The 17,855-nt window shown below is 34.7% G+C and overlaps 3 long non-coding RNA genes across 18 annotated transcripts; 2 read left to right on the top strand and 1 right to left on the bottom strand.

Annotated features, from left to right (window-relative positions):
- Positions 1-5,012: 5,012 nt before the first annotated feature.
- On the top strand, positions 5,013-9,729 carry LOC126912400 (uncharacterized). Of its 16 annotated transcripts, none has more exons than XR_007707103.1 (6): positions 5,013-6,565; positions 6,962-7,073; positions 7,328-7,524; positions 7,778-8,002; positions 8,062-8,204; positions 8,958-9,729. It is a non-coding gene; the product is annotated as an uncharacterized LOC126912400 (long non-coding RNA). The 16 variants fall into 16 exon arrangements; XR_007707094.1 differs by lacking the exon at positions 7,778-8,002 and adding an exon at positions 7,722-7,777 and having other exon boundaries at positions 5,014-6,565; positions 6,962-7,017; positions 7,382-7,524; XR_007707089.1 differs by lacking the exon at positions 7,778-8,002 and adding an exon at positions 7,722-7,777 and having other exon boundaries at positions 5,014-6,565.
- Positions 8,603-8,956, top strand: LOC126912401 (uncharacterized). The gene is made up of 2 exons (XR_007707105.1): positions 8,603-8,651; positions 8,792-8,956. It is a non-coding gene; the product is annotated as an uncharacterized LOC126912401 (long non-coding RNA).
- A 145-nt stretch (positions 9,730-9,874) lies between the features above and the next one.
- LOC118265336 (uncharacterized) lies at positions 9,875-13,194 on the bottom strand. The gene is made up of 2 exons (XR_007707104.1): positions 12,568-13,194; positions 9,875-11,084 (listed from the first exon to the last, which is right to left on the bottom strand). It is a non-coding gene; the product is annotated as an uncharacterized LOC118265336 (long non-coding RNA).
- Between the last annotated feature and the right edge of the window lie 4,661 nt (positions 13,195-17,855).

Raw genomic sequence — 17,855 nt, 5'->3', positions numbered from 1 at the left:
AGCTATTCGAGCAATATACACTCGCGAGCAACCAAATCGACTCAACCTACATGAGCGCATTCGTAGATGTTTTCTTAAAAAATACTGAATTGTTTTTAAAAACCGATATACCATTAGAAAGCTTACAACTTCAGCTTAATTGGTACCATTGTTATAAAAATTGTATCAGCACTTTTTAAAAAATGTAATTCAGCGGACAAGAGTATTTGCTCACCACGGGGACCAACGAGTTATAATACAAACTATCCCTATAAAACCTCCACATTAAGGTTAACTTTATTTTAATTTTTTTTTATTTCTTTTTTATTTAAAAAAAGACGTTGCCCCACTTTATCTGTGGCTTATCGTAAGTTGATCGTACACATCTCCGCAAAAACGCTTCATTTTATTTCCAAAAATTATGGATACGACACCAGAAGAAGCCGCTCAAGTCGTTGCTCTACTGGAACTTAGTCAGCGAAGAGTTGCTGCTCAGCTGAGTTTGAACCAATCTGCAGTATCAAGAGTGCACAGAAGGTATCAAGATACTGGTGCCTTCAATCGAAGACCAAGAATAAGCCGCCACCGGTCCACCTCGGAGAGAGACGACCGTTTTATTATTTCAACTTCACTACGAAATCGTCACTTGACCGGTGTCGATGTTCAACAGGAACTCAGAAGAGTTCGAAGAGTGGCTGTCAACAAGTGGACAGTACGAAGACGGTTGAAAGAAGCCAACCTCACCCCTAAACGGCCTGCCACAGGGCCGAAATTGACGACCCGCCATTAGCAAGCGCGCCTTCAATTTGTCCGAGAACACATCGATTGGAGCATAGAACAATGGAGGCCAGTCTAATTTACGGACGAATGCAGAATGTGTCTGCACGGTAGTGACAGGAAAGGCCGGGTATAGAGGTATCCGGGAGAGCGATTTGCCCAGTGCTGTTTCACTAAAACAGTGGCATACGGTGGCGGATCCTGTATGATGTGGGCTGGTATTTCCCTGGAAGGGAAAACCGTGCCCGGGGGAGGCCGAGGAGGAGGACTGACAGTGATCGGTATATCAATGATATTCTCCTGGATCATGTTATTCCTTACGCAGGATTTGTCGGTGATAACTTCGTGTTAAACGACAATGCCCGCTGTCACACTTCACGTATCACACAAGAGTTTCTGGAGGAAGTGGGAATACGGACAATGAACTGACCAGCGCTGAGCCCGGACATGAATCCAATTGAACACTTGTGGGACAAACTCAAGAGGAGAGTCCGGGCCAGAAATTCAGCACCTTCAACCGTTAATCAAATGAAGACGGCTTTATTAGAGGAGTGGAACGCAATACCTCAAGACACTGTCAAAAAATTGAGCAGATCGATGAGCTTCGGCTACATTAAGCTCTCATTAGAGCTAGAGGTGACCACCAAATATTAAATAAGTACTCCCGAAACTTTTCGTGAATACCCATATTTTCGTCCATTTTGACTTGACTATTATAAGAATACTCAACCAATTTTCATAACAATGGTAACAATATAAGCTGTAGCAACACCGAATGTGAAAAATCAAAATTTTTTACTAATTTTTATTAAATCCAAAATTATACAATTTTGAAGCATTTTACAGTTTATAACAAATAAGCAATATAATTCAGAAATAACTTTTTACAAATAAATATCATGAGAGACAATTTAAAAACCAAAATTTCACAAAAATAATGAAAAATAACAGTGACATGACATCTCATGTCATTGGGTAAAATCACGATAATCACAATATGTTAACGAGAAGAGCTGCAACTACACTTAAAACACGCCCACCATCTCCGACCTCGTCGCCCAGCTCCGCCCCGCCATCATCTGCACCACCACCAGTTGCAGTGGTGTGTTCATTGTTGACTGAGCATCGGATGCATCACCCACGATCATCAGTAATGAGACTGTGCATACCACGTAAATGTGGGGGGCGAGGCTTTTTAAATGCCAAAACCCTACACAATAGTGAAGTGTGCAGTCTCCGGAAATATTTTTTAAAATGGAGGTGGGGATACATCGAGATGTTGTCTCAGTGGACAAAGGACTTACTCCGCTCTCCTTGGCTAATAAGGACTGGAGAGAACCTATAGTACTAAGCACTAAGGATCGCAAGAATGTATGGCAAAGTAAGGAGTTGCACGGACGCTACTATCGGGCCCTACATGGGTCAGATACAGAATTTTTAGCGTCCGTAACCTGGCTACGTTTTGGTAACTTATTTGGAGAAACGGAAGGTTTTGTCTGTGCAATTATGGACGAAGTTATGTTGACGAACAACTACCGAAAGTATATTATAAAGGAGGGAACGGCTGACATTTGTCGGGCATGTCATCGCCTAGGGGAATCCATTCGACATATAATTTCGGGTTGTTCTCACTTAGCTAACGGAGAGTACTTGCATAGACACAATCTTGTAGCCAGGATTATTCATCAACAACTTGCTTTAAAATACAAACTTGTTGAATCTGAAGTGCCGTATTATAAGTATCTGCCTGACCCAGTTCTTGAAAATGGAGATGTCACACTGTATTGGGATCGAACTATCATCACAGACAGGACAATTGTTGCTAACAAACCTGACATTGTGGTGATAGATCGACCAAGCCGTCGCACAATGATAATAATTGATATAACAATCCCACATGACGAAAATCTTGTGAAAGCTGAAAAAGATAAAGCCAGTAAATATCTTGATTTAGCTCATGAGGTTGTCGACATGTGGGATGTAGATTCAGCAATAATTGTGCCGATAGTCGTATCTGCCAATGGCCTTATACTCGTAGCCAAAAGCCTCGACCCACACCTGAGTAGGCTAACGTTAGATGGTTGGATCAAGAGCCTGATGCAGAAGGCAGTACTTCTGGATACGGCGCGTATTGTCCGGAAATTCCTCTCTCTTGAGCCCTGACTGCCTGTTACTGGTGGGCTACTGCTTTTTATATTTTTAAATGATTTTTTTTAATTGAATATTTAAAAATGTAAATATTAAGTAAAGTAAATAAATAAGTACCAATATAAAGCTGAAGCTTTAAGCTTTCTTATGGTATATCGTTTTTTAAAAACAATTCAGTATTTTTTAACATCCACGAATGTGTAGGTTGAATCGATTTGGTTGCTCGCGAGTGTATAACTTACCCCGTCGCGAATCTCTGAGAGAACTATTTAAAACTATAAATATTCTTACAGTGCCTTCTCAATTCATTTACTAAAATATTATGTACGTGAGAAAAAATCAACAATTATTTGAAAATAGAAACGATAGACACAATTTTAATACGAGAGGTAAAAATAAGTTAGCTATACCGCAATTCCGATTGTCCAAAGTGCAGAAATCCTTCATGGGTTTTAAATGCTATAATAAAATACCAACAACCATACTGAATCTGAATGAAAAAAAAATCTTGTAAAGCGTGACCTGTGTAAACAGGCATATTATAAACTGTCAGATTATATTGAAGATAAAAATGCGCGGCAGCATTTTGGTCCGGCTCCACTGGACACTCGCTCACACTAGACAATGCTCAAACACGATCACTAGTTACATACTAGGGATCCTGTGGCATCGAGCAGTTATTTTTTGATTTGAAAGATTAAATTATAGATTACTTTTATTTGTATAGAAGTATTATTTGAAATTGTAAGTGTACATACGTGGGCACTATGTTTGAAACAACCGCTATTTTATATTCTTTAAAATTTCAATTGGTTTTATTGTCCCATTCGTTTTGACGATATATTGTCGTTACCTACATTGTTCCTACATATGTATACAATAGGTAAATGATCAAATAATGTATCAGAGATATTGTATCGGGTGTCCCAAAATTAACGCAAGATTTGAATTTGCCACCATTTGTGCAGTGAAGTGTTGGCAACCCTGAAAAAAAGCAATTTGACAGCTAACAGTATAGGGTTATTAAAAATGGAGCGTTACACGATAGAACAACGTGTCTTCATTATTAAAGAATTATTCAAAGACATTTCCAGGTCGTGTACTCTCTCGTTTTGGTGATCAAAATTGACCTCCTAGATCGTGTGATTTAACACCATTAGACTTCTTTTTATGGGGTTATTTGAACTCACAAGTCTATGTCAACAAGCCCACAACCACCCGTGCATTAAAAAAGGAGATTCAACGTTGCATCAACGAAATTCAGCCACATTTATGCAGAATGGTCATGAAAAATTTAACAAAAGAGTGCGCTTGTCTCGCAAAGCCGTGGAGGCCATTTGTCCGATGTGTTATTCCACACATAACCCTATCCTATGTACTTTACGAATCAATAAAAATATAACTATCAAAAGACTAAAAACGGCGTTTTTTATTTAATTCAAATCTTGCGTTAATTTTGGGACACCCTATATAAATCATTTCTTTAAAAAGAGTACCGATAGAGTGTCTTGCTCGTTCTCCGTTCGAAACAACACTTTAGAACGAGCGCCTAGCTTCACTGATGGACGGACTGACGGACAATTCAAATTGACGTTTCAAAAGTGCCTAATTTAGGATTAATTTAAATAAATGCTCTTTGACTTTGACTTTGTATCCTAACCCACCTTACAATCTCAGGCAAGTCACTGGAATAGTTTTCTTCTTATTTTTAGGAGCGGCAGCAGTCGGTCAAACACTGATTAAGGCAGGGGCCGCTGGATGCAGATCGCTTTCAACCGCCCTATCTGGGGGGGAGTCATTGGGGTAGGCCTATGTTCAACAGTAGACGTCTTGTGGCTGATATGATGATCACTTAAGAGTGAGAGAAGATATGTATTTAAGTAGTAAAAAGTATGGAGAGTGGTATGGGGACAATATGAGACTTAGTAGTGGAGAGTGGTTGTAGTGATAGTGTAAGGGAATTTGTGGTAGCTTTTGTAGTAATGTTTTATGCCATAGAGTAGTATGTTGGGCTATCGAAAAGTGTAAGAGTGTGGTGAGGTTTACTTATTAATAGTGCTAATAATAACGCTTTAAGTGTGTAAAGGTTTATTTGGGGATCAAATAATAATAAAACTCAGATTATTATATCTTACAAGACACTTTACTTTTATAAAAAGATACATGCGGATAAATAGTATTCGTTACATTTAATTAATAAATTAGTGGTTAATATAAATGTAATGAGTCCAGGACATATTGCGAACTGTGCACATTAAATGTCATGACCGTATGGTCATGACATTTAAAAATACTTTCGGCCGGCCTTTCAAATACTAAACATGTAATATGTACAAACTCTTAGTTTAATATCATATATAACTGTTTACTTAACTATTTAGTACAATACAACAGACATTATTAAAATGACAATACATCACCTTAAATTAATATAACACGTGTGTCATAAATCAATATGAAATAATATTATTGACTCTAACTCAGCCCAGTCATAAGATTAACAAACTAAGAAATTTTGGTCCTAAAAAAATTAATTAAATTATTCATAAAACACTACACTTATAGCACTACGTGGGACACGTGGGTACACTCTCAGATGTAGCTACTAGGCCCCGTTTAGGCCTAGGTTACGGTGACATTTAATTAATTGTATTTATGTAAATATTAATGTAATTTCAATTATTATACGACAATTGCCATTAGTCACTGTTAACGACAATTATAAGAAATTTTCATAAAATGATTAGACTTATAAAATAGTTGACGAAACAAACTCTCATTGTATGTGTTTATTTGTGTAATACTGTATATGACATGACACGCCATTTAAATTTGGAAATAATCACGATACGATAGATTTCATAAAATGAGACGTTATTTAAGCTAGTTGTTAAACACGGTACGATAGATTCTATAAAATGATACGACATTTAAATTTGGTAATATCCACGATACGATAGATTTCCTGAAATGCGACGACATTTAAGCTAGTTGTTAAACACGGTACGATAGATTCTATAAAATGATACGACATTTAAATTTGGTAATAAGCACTATACGATAGATTCTATAAAATGACACGACATTTAAAGTAGGTAATAACCACGATCAGATAGATTCCATAAAATTGCAGATTTAATATAGATGACAAACACAATACGATTGATTTGATAAAATGACACGACATTTAAAGTAGGTGATAAACATGATACGGTCTATTTCATAAAATGACAACACATTTAAACTAGTTGTCAAACACGATACGATAGTTTTAATAAAACAACACGACATTTAAAGTAGGTAATAACCACGATAAGATAGGTTTTATAAAATTACACATTTAAAATAGGTGACAAACACGAACGATCTATGTATTTTATAAAATGACACGACCTTAAAACTACTTGCTAAACATGATACGATAGACTTGCTAAAATTACATGACATTTAAATAAGGGAATAACCACGATACGATAGATTTCATAAAATGACACGAAATTTAATGTTGATTTTAGCACGATACGATACATTTAACAAATGACACCGACATTTAGAGTAATTGATAAAACACGATACGATGAATTTCATAAAATGACATCTACGTTAAGAGTAATTGATAAAACACGAGACGATATTATAAATTTCATAAAATGACACCGAGGTTTAGAGTAATTGATAAAACACACGACATTTAGAGTAATTGATAAAACACGATACGATATAAATTTCATAAAATAACACCGAGGTTTAGAGTAATTGATAAAACACGATACGATATTATAAATTTCATAAAATGACACCGAGGTTTAGAGTAATTGATAAAACACGCGACATTAAGAGTAATTGATAAATCACGATACGATATAAATTTCATAAAATGACAACGACATTTAGAGTAATTGATAAAACACGAGAGGATATTATAAATTTCATAAAATTACTCCTAGGTTTAGTGTAATTGATAAAACACGTGACGATATAAATTTCATAAAATGACACCGAGGTTTAGAGTAATTGATAAAACACGCTACGATTAATTTCATAAAATGACACCGAGGTTTAGAGTAATTGATAAAACACGATACGATATAAATTTCATAAAATGACACCGAGGTTTAGAGTAAATGATAAAACACGAGACGATATAAATTTCATAAAATGACACCGAGGTTTAGAGTAATTGATAAAACACGATACGATGTAAATTTTATAAAATGACACCGACGTTTAAAGTTATTGATTAAAATACGATACGATAAATTTCATAAAATGACATCTACGTTAAGAGGAATTGATAAAACACGATACGATATTATAAATTTCATAAAATGACACCGAGGTTTAGAGTAATTGATAAAACACACCACATTTAGAGTAATTGATAAAACACGTGACGATATAAATTTCATAAAATGACACCGAGGTTTAGAGTAATTGATAAAACACGCTACGATTAATTTCATAAAATGACACCGAGGTTTAGAGTAATTGATAAAACACACCACATTTAGAGTAATTGATAAATCACGATACGTTATAAATTTCATAAAATGACTACGACATTTAGAGTAATTGATAAAACACGAGACGATATTATAAATTTCATAAAATGACACCGAGGTTTAGAGTAATTGATAAAACACACGACATTTAGAGTAATTGATAAAACACGAGACGATATTATAAATTTCATAAAATTACTCCTAGGTTTAGTGTAATTGATAAAACACGTGACGATATAAATTTCATAAAATGACACCGAGGTTTAGAGTAATTGATAAAACACGCTACGATTAATTTCATAAAATGACACCGAGGTTTAGAGTAATTGATAAAACACGATACGATATAAATTTCATAAAATGACACCGAGGTTTAGAGTAAATGATAAAACACGAGACGATATAAATTTCAAAAAATGACATCGTGGTTTAGAGTAATTGATAAAACACGATACGATGTAAATTTTATAAAATGACACCGACGTTTAAAGTTATTGATAAAATACGATACGATAAATTTCATAAAATGACATCTACGTTAAGAGGAATTGATAAAACACGATACGATATTATAAATTTCATAAAATGACACCGAGGTTTAGAGTAATTGATAAAACACGATACGATATTATAAATTTCATAAAATGACACCGAGGTTTAGAGTAATTGATAAAACACACGACATTTAGAGTAATTGATAAAACACGATACGATATAAATTTCATAAAATGACTACGACATTTAGAGTAATTGATAAAACACGAGACGATATTATAAATTTCATAAAATTACTCCTAGGTTTAGTGTAATTGATAAAACACGAGACGATATAAATTTCAAAAAATGACACCGAGGTTTAGAGTAATTGATAAAACACGCTACGATTAATTTCATAAAATGACTACGACATTTAGAGTAATTGATAAAACACGATACGATATAAATTTCATAAAATTACACCGAGGTTTAGAGTAAATGATAAAACACGAGACGATATAAATTTCAAAAAATGACACCGAGGTTTAGAGTAATTGATAAAACACGCTACGATTAATTTCATAAAATGACTACGACATTTAGAGTAATTGATAAAACACGATACGATATAAATTTCATAAAATTACACCAAGGTTTAGAGTAAATGATAAAACACGAGACGATATAAATTTCAAAAAATGACATCTACGTTAAGAGGAATTGATAAAACACGATACGATATTATAAATTTCATAAAATGACACCGAGGTTTAGAGTAATTGATAAAACACACGACATTTAGAGTAATTGATAAAACACGATACGATATAAATTTCATAAAATGACTACGACATTTAGAGTAATTGATAAAACACGATACGATATAAATTTCATAAAATTACACCGAGGTTTAGAGTAAATGATAAAACACGAGACGATATAAATTTCAAAAAATGACACCGAGGTTTAGAGTAATTGATAAAACACGCTACGATTAATTTCATAAAATGACTACGACATTTAGAGTAATTGATAAAACACGATACGATATAAATTTCATAAAATTACACCAAGGTTTAGAGTAAATGATAAAACACGAGACGATATAAATTTCAAAAAATGACACCGAGGTTTAGAGTAATTGATAAAACACGCTACGATTAATTTCATAAAATGACTACGACATTTAGAGTAATTGATAAAACACGAGACGATATTACAAATTTCATAAAATGACACCGACATTTAGAGTAATTGATAAAACACACGACATTTAGAGTAATTAATAAAACACACGACACTTAGAGTAGTTGATAAAACACAATACGATAGATATCATAATATTACAATACCTATAAAATACTTGATAAAACACGATACTATTAACTTTGATAAGGACAAGACATTTACGACTACAGTTATAAATATTAATCTAATGTTATAATTAAAATGGTTGACTTAGCGATTGAATTACTACACCGATACCATATAGTTTTATAAAATAACGGGACATTCAGGACTACACTCAATTAATATAAATGTAATATTATATAATGGTATACTTTGCAATTAATTTATAACACTATACTACATGCAACTTTCATAATGACATGACATTTACGACTATGTTTAATTAATCTTTTATCTAGTATTGTATAAGTATGAACTTAGTGATTGAAATACTACACGACACAACATACTTTCATAAAATGACACGAGTCTTAAAATGTATCAATTATAGTTTTTAATAAATACTACCTTTACTTAAATATAATACGTCCGTTTAATACGTACGTTATACACTTACAGCACCTTGGGCTACCGAGTTACTCGAGTTAAGGTGGTATAATATTATGTTGCAGGTGGATGTTATGATGCCATTGAAATAAAAAAGAAACTTAAAACATACAAATGTACTTTTGAACTATATAAATAAATAGAAAACCTATATAACTAGGGCTACCTTACAGTAATGAGAAATTATTGAAAACTTGTGGTACAGCCAAATGAAACTATAATACAATTTATTAATTGTGAAATTATGTATGAAAACTGAATACGTTCGTAACTTAATATTTCTTGCTGCACCACAAAAGTAAGTGATATCAGAGTAACTCGATTGATTCCCCGGCCACAGGCACTTCTGTAGGTTTAGTGTCTACGCGCTATACCAAGGACCTAAAACCGTGAAATTACAAGGTCAGATGTTCTAGTAGCGATAATTTACAGACTTTAAGTCGGAGTTAGTTATACTTGTTAGATGGTTATGTAAGTAAGTCGGACATAGACAGATAGACCCCCATTAGAACCAAGTGACCGACCGCAGGCATTTTCCACAGTTTTTCACCCAGTACTAACAACTTAGGCGTCGTCACATACTTCCATACCGATAGGTTAGGTCGTACATTATAAACTTGCCTCCGATGCTGTCCTAGGGTTATTACCGCGTCCTAATACCATGCGACATAGGAATCATAATACTGCAGGTTCATTGCCCATCTGAACATTTTTCTTCTCAGGCAGGCAATATACGCCAAAGCATGCAATATTTTGACCTACAAATAAACCTAAAGAAATTACTTCCAAATTTAAAACTCAAAGTAAGGATAAAAATTAATCCGTATACTTAAATATTTCCAAATTATACCTAATAGAAATTAGGTTACATTAAAATAATACTAAAATATTGTAAAAATATTTAAGTGAGAAAACTGTATTAATCTTTAGATAATCAAAATTAATATAATATACGGCGTACAATGTACAAAACAAATGGCTAAGACAAAACTACCCAGGGTTGATCAAGCATGATCCGTTTAAATATATTTAACCGTTCATGGTCTTCCGCAAAAGACGATGGTTGGGCTAAATATATTTAAACGGATATTTAATGTCATATGGGATCCCAGAAAGCGACGCCAAATGTCTTAATCAAAAGCAGATCGAAGTAATAGTAGGGATTCCCCTGTGAAATCATCAAGTCCGTTTGTTCGTAGCCATAATCGTGGGGAAAGGCATCTTGTAGGAAGTTGGGTAAGGGGTAAATAATGGAAATAGTTGTTTCCTCTGTTATGACAACATGGCGAATGTAGCATAAGTTGCTCCACGGGTCCTTCAGTAGATTTCCAGTTTGAGTATTTATATTTTTGTATGCGCGTTCAGGTGGACAAACGCGTTCCGGCCTCGTCGGAGCCTCCTTCCCTGAAATTGAAAACAACAATACCTAAATTGGATGTAACTTATTGTAGATATCACTGTATATTTGTTTGGAAATCTCGGCCACTTTGGTAACAAATATTCATTAAATTACTTAACTAACGAAAATTCATAGATTTTCTAATCACTGTGTATTTATTATATATATTAGGACGCCTAACTTTATTTAGTAGAATTTATTTTAATTGGTACGTCCTACGCCATTTAATTTGATATTACTCAAAGGTGACTTTGATATTTTAGATACTAATTTTAAATATAGAAAACATTGAATTGTGAAAAAAGTAGATATAGAGAACTTGTAATGTTTAACCGGAGAACATAAAAACAAAAAATTGTAAGAGAAAACAAACCAAACAAAATCAAACCCTACTATAGCAACTAAAATCGATAAATCGTCGACCGACGCCGCGCCTCGTTGCTTAGTTACTCATTCCTCCCCCTAGCTACACCGCAGCGACCCTCTAAGCCTCCGCTCTTTTGCCAATTTCCAAAAATATATCAACCAACTATATTCACGATACATACATAAGTAGTACACAAATATTTACCGCTGTTTCAAGAAAATTTTATGAAAGTTATTTTCGTGGATTTCCCTCTGCCTGACTAAATTAAAACTTCTTTATTAAAATATTGCCAAAATAGAAACTCTATGGAAACTACCATTTTAAATACCCGTCATCCTCATGATGTTCGTTTCGGATGTACCCTAAGTACCTTGATGCCTACTGGTAAAATTGCTGACGGTTACTATCACTACACGTAACAATGAAAAACTGAATCCGCTCTCAAATCTTTTACCTAGTCTTTTACCTAGTATATATACTAAGATATAATGGATTATTGGGATGCTTAATATAAGTGCATAAACCTTCCTTTGTAACACGTGCTCATACTCCCCCCTCCCCCTCACGCGTTTCGCTCTGAGTCCTAAATCAAAGTCGCCTTCACAACCTCCTAAAAACAGCAAACCAACAGCCAGCAACACTAAGATCCAACAGATTTGAAATCTAAGCAATATCAAAATAAAGGACCATCACTTAGAAACACGCGTGCTTCCCCCAGAGGTAGGGGGCCCATCCCCTACCACACCCTCAGTCGCGTCGCCTTGTTCATATCATTATCAGAAAACCATCGCTCGGCGTGCTATTGCAAGAAATAATACTAAAATTAAAAATATTGCGCAAAATAGACCGCCTTGCTACACCTCTACCCTTCCTCTCGAACTCAATCTACGTCCTTAGTTGTTTACAAATAACGAAAAAACATCGAAATACTGCATGAGCGCCTATTTTGCTGCCGAAACACTATTAAACTATTTGAATTGAAGTAAAGAAACAATAGAAGTCCAACACCATGAAGTAGACAGTAGACAAACAAAGGCGTGGGCAATGTGGCTGTTACGTAACATTCCATCTTGAAGAGATGCGGGTGAAAAATCTGGAAAAAATGGTTAAAGTTCACTAACCTCTTAAATTCATCGCCTAGAGTGTTGAGCCTCTCTTTTGATGGGGTTGTTCAGCACCAAGGATGAGGAAACAGGCAGCACTCGGGACACGTCCGGTCGCTGCAGTGGCCGCAGAGGAAAGGGTCGTTCGTTTCATACGTCCTGCGCAACTGCAGTATGCTATACAAATCTAGTTATTTGAGTATATCGGTGCGGACCTAGAGTTTACATTGTAAACAGTGATTCCCAAAGTGGTTCAGGTGGACCCCAGGAGTCCACAAGGGATTCATTGGGGGTCTAAGTTGGCATGAAACGAAAAAGGGGGTTCACAAGTTGTAAGTGGGGGCTACGAATTCATTGTTTATTAAATATTAAATTTATCTGGTTTCGATATGTAGCCATCCATAAGTTAGTCACACTTTAAGAAATTCACGAGTTCACGACACACAGTGTTTTATAAACCCAAAAAAGTGACATCGTCTTTTTATTCCACATTCGTACAGATTGATGCAAAAGAAACGCTAGAGTAAAATACTAATGTTTCTAGTACATTCAGATGATGAGATATACATTTTTGAAAAAGCCTAATGGACATCACCCATTTTGGTACAAATTGGAAAGTAAAGATGAAAAAAATATGATAATCCGTTAGTAGGGTAAACTACCCAATTATCAGCACTTTAAGAGTTAGTCCTAATTTAAGCCAATTTATTATTGTGAAAAAAAGGCTTTTGTTCGTTAAGGCAAATTTTAATAGTTATAATATTTAATAAAGAACACGATAATAAAAGAAAAACATGACTGACCTCTATCCAAGATTATTTAGACAAGTAAGAATAAAAAATGGGTCTGTCACCATTTACTGGCACCATCTCCACCAATTACTAGCATAGAGCAACCCAATTATCAGCACCTAACCATCACTGTTAGGAATTGCATTAAAAAAAATTAGTTACATTATTAAAATCTGTTTTTAATTATTTTTTATATAGTTAGTAAGCAGGTAACAAAACAATTACTTATAATCTAATAATACTTTTATCTGTATAAGTCGAACAAAAAAAAGCGTCACGGCCGTACTTTTATGCATTACCATCTTTTTCTCGAAACCATTCAGGCCAATTTCGACCGCCTATAACTTCGTTGTGGATAAAACAAGAAGCCTGAATTTTCAGATACTAAGCAGGCATTGTACAAACATGGTAAATTTGAATTTTCATTAAATTTTAACCATTAATTTAAGAATTATAACACGTCAAAGTTTCGAAATTTTGTCACTGACTGACAGATCATCAAAAGTATAAGGCACTTCTAACAGACATAGAAGCTTAAAATGTTTGCGTAAAATTAGTATTTAGTACCTACATCAAGGGAAAAATCAAATATTTTGTAAATTCAGTCCAGTTTTTTAGATACATCAACTGCATCAATAACTTTGTAATCCTAAATGTATGGAATTAGAAAGTTATTGATACAGTTACAATTTTATCACACCAATAACTTTGTAAACCCATATAAATGTATGACATTACAAAGTTATTGATGCAGTTACATTTTATTGTTTAATGGAATAGTTGAATCTACAAAAAGAAGTGAGATACCATCAAAAACATTCTGTAAAAAAATCCAAGTCTCGCACCTCATCAGTTTATGTACCGTAAAAAAAATATGAGATCCATGTAATACCAAGTCGGTTATTTTATTTAGTCCCTACTTAAGAGACCTTCTGTCTTAAGTTATAATGTAAATTGTTATCATATCAATATTACATTAATTTTACGTTTTAAATAAAATAGATTGACTTAGCCATCGCATGAAAACACAAGTATACCTACTTTTGTTGACATTTCTCGTATTAAATTGTTTAGTCTATTTCATGACAACGAATTACGATGGTCTATTGCACGATAACGTACGATGGCCCAGTCAATCTCTTTTTTTAACACCTTTCCGTTCAGATGTTTTTTCAGTAATCACAAAGTCCTATAATTTGACTGGTGTTAGGAAATATTTTTGACTATCAAGACATACCAATTGCGCACTACTAAGACAATCTCCAGTATTATTATAACATTGTTTATTTGTTATAGAAGTTGTCGTAGCTTGCATACCATCTACAAAATCTTTTGCTAATATTACTGGTAATAAAACAAAAAATAAGAAGAGAAAAAATAAATAAAAAGAAATAAGAAGAGATGATGAAATTCTAGGGAAACCAATTTATCAGCATGCTTCTGATCCAATTATCAGCACCATGCTAACATTTGGATTTTGATGGTATAAACTACTTTTACAACACAAAATTAATTCTTTGCATAAAATAAACATAATTTACATTAAAAAATATGAAATTAGTATTTATGTACTTTTTTCCATTTATCAGCACCAGTGCTGATAATTTAGAATTTACAAAATATGCGATCCATTTATCAGCACTACGTATTTTACCAATTAATCACCAAAACCTCAAATTCTACTCTTCAGATTATCATCAAAAATTATCTCAAATATCAGAGAAATCAGTAGTTTCAATATTAAATTAGTAAAATATACGATATATCATAAAATGTAAACACGTGAAATTACCGGCGATCACAAGAAACAGGCAAAAACAGAAGAAACTGCAAGACACAAATGTTTGTTTACATAATTTCCACCAATTTGAGGTCTCAAAGTATAATTTTCCCAATAGCAGGATTCCAAAAACATACATTTATTTATTTATAAGTGTGGAAACCCAAATTAGTAAGTGAAAACCTTAGAATTGGTCGATTTATTCAGAGTGCTGATAATTTGGTGCAGTGCTAGCGTTTGGGTAGTTGCCCCTACTTGACCCATTAAGGACTTTTCATTTTAGGCACCTTTTCTTTTTTAGCTGTGAAACCAATAAGTTCGGTTTTATCGGTTTTATGCATGATGTGAGTTTTATCCGATCCGGATTAAAATATTATTCATCATAACTTCGTTAGTCCACGAATTTGGGCTTTGAATTTTTTTATGTATATAGAATACATATTTAGCAATTTTATGTAAAAAAAATGAAGTAGCGAAATTCGGGGGTAATCGAATTATAAAATATTATTGAAAACACTAAATACAATTATAACATCGACTTAAATCGACCTATTTTCTTTTAAATGCATGTATGTCGGATTCCATCAGCTTGCTGATAATTTTAACTGGTTATTTATTATGATGTTTTTTTTAATAATCAGGTTAAAAATGTATGTCTCATCATCTAGATGTACTAGAATAATTGGTATTTTACTCTAGCGTTTCTTTTGAATCAATCTGAACGGATGTGGAATAAAAAGACGATGTCACTTTTTTTAGTTTCTACACTGTGCGACGCTAATGTCCATCGTTATAACTTCACGATTTGGACGACTTTTGGGAATATAGTAGAAATGTGACAGCGGGGTTCACCGAAATCAGCATACTGTTTAACAAGTCCACAAGAAAAAAAAATTGGGAACCTCTGGTTTTACACGTTATGGGAGCTTTTACACTCCCCGACTTGCCTCGTTCGACTCGGCATGATTATCGATTGCACTTCATTATTTTATTATATAAACGAAACTATTTTAGTTACTTTATTACTAAGCAAGTGAGGGTTGTTAGACAGTTTCCTATAAGAAGCATATATTATGTCTCCTATACATTGTTCGAGCTTGGAATGGTGCCCAATGTTTAAAAGCATTAAAGTTTTTGAATTAGTATGTGTGCTAGGTAAATGTATAGTATACATGGCGATTTGTTATAGAGTATTATATTATATCTTATGGTGTCATAGAACAGACAATTTTCAACATTTTTGTCGAAAAACGGATAGAAAATGATTAATTAATTAAATATTTAACTTTTATTGTTAATTTCAACAGTACCGGTTTTAGCAGTACTTGGGTCCTGGATGAGATTTCTTTGGCACACCTTTTTTTTGACGAACGGAACCTTCAAAAGGCGCCTTGTTTTTGGGGAAAAACGACAAAGGAATGTGGAATTCTTAACTCACTAAAGTGACTTAAGTGGGGATGGATAGGCCAAACGCTTCAAAGGTGTCGGACCAGATTCCCCAGTAGGCTTCGGACTGGAATCCCCAAGGGAGGAAGCGTAGCCGTCCTCGGCCTCCTCCGACTTCGAATTGCGGCTGAATGGATTCGACAAAGCACTTTCGTCAGATCTCCGGCTGTTCCAGCCGCTCACGCCACCTTTCAAGCGCGTACCACCATTATCGCAGACAGCCTATTTCCGCTCGCGTAATTGTGTGTAATTTTCTTAATGCGACCGTTTTTAAAGCCTGGTTTGGTACCTGGCGATCGACGTGGACTATCCATCGATCTATGACATCAAAAGAACTCTTATAAGTGTATATTGTACAAAAAAGACCAGCTATCCCACTACTTACTTATTTAACTGTTCAAATCTTCAGTTAAAAGTTTAAAGCGTCCAAGAGACAGTTGTAAAATAAAAATACGTTTAAGAAAACCGTTTAATAGAATTCAACCGATTGGCGAGCAGCAATTTCACAACTAACCACTAGGGGGAGCACTCCATATAACGTCAGTCGCTACTAACGCTATCTATTAACCGTCTTCATCAACACCGATCGCTAATCCAAATATTAGGGTGCGTTCACATACGGCGAATGTGCTAACCGCGCGCAACCTAAGCGCAGAATGCGGACAGCGCGCGGGCACGCATATGCGGCTAGCGTCTTCCTATACCCTATTTTCTTTAAAAAAAATAGGATTTTGCCACCAACAACACCGTTGTCTCTTTTTTTCCATTTTATTAGCAATATAATAGCTAATGATGCAGCAATAATATTAAAAGCACTAGTGTTGTCAGAAATCTTCGAAACCAAGTTAAGCCAGTAAACGGAAATATAAGCTCGAGAATTGAGTGCGCGCAGATCGCCTGCCTAATGGCGCTAGAGAGACGTACCAAACCATGGCCGTGACTGCACTTGTGCACTGTGCAGCTCGCGGGCAGCTCGTAAACGGCTCGCGAGCTGCACATTCGCCAGATATGGACGCACCCTAATGTATTAAATGCGGAGGCGCTTCGTTTCGACGCATTTCAGCATTAAATACCGCGCCAGAGACAAAGGCGGAACACTCGGCTCACATTGTGAAGGTGGTAAGTTCGGAGTTAACATCGAGGACTGTGACATCGTCAGCGTAAAGCGGGTCGGCGGGAGGCAGCTCAATGTGACAAGCTCAATGTGGCCCGCCGGCCAGCTTGGACCACAAGCTTATTATTGTTTATTTGACGATTAGAACTAGTAGCGCTTGAAAACAGACTACATA

The sequence above is a fragment of the Spodoptera frugiperda genome, chromosome 25, assembly GCF_023101765.2.
Source record: "Spodoptera frugiperda isolate SF20-4 chromosome 25, AGI-APGP_CSIRO_Sfru_2.0, whole genome shotgun sequence".
In the NCBI taxonomy this organism is placed as follows: Eukaryota; Metazoa; Arthropoda; class Insecta; order Lepidoptera; family Noctuidae; genus Spodoptera; species Spodoptera frugiperda.
Note: the sequence above shows the minus strand (reverse complement) of the source record. Positions and strands in the feature narration are given on the sequence as shown.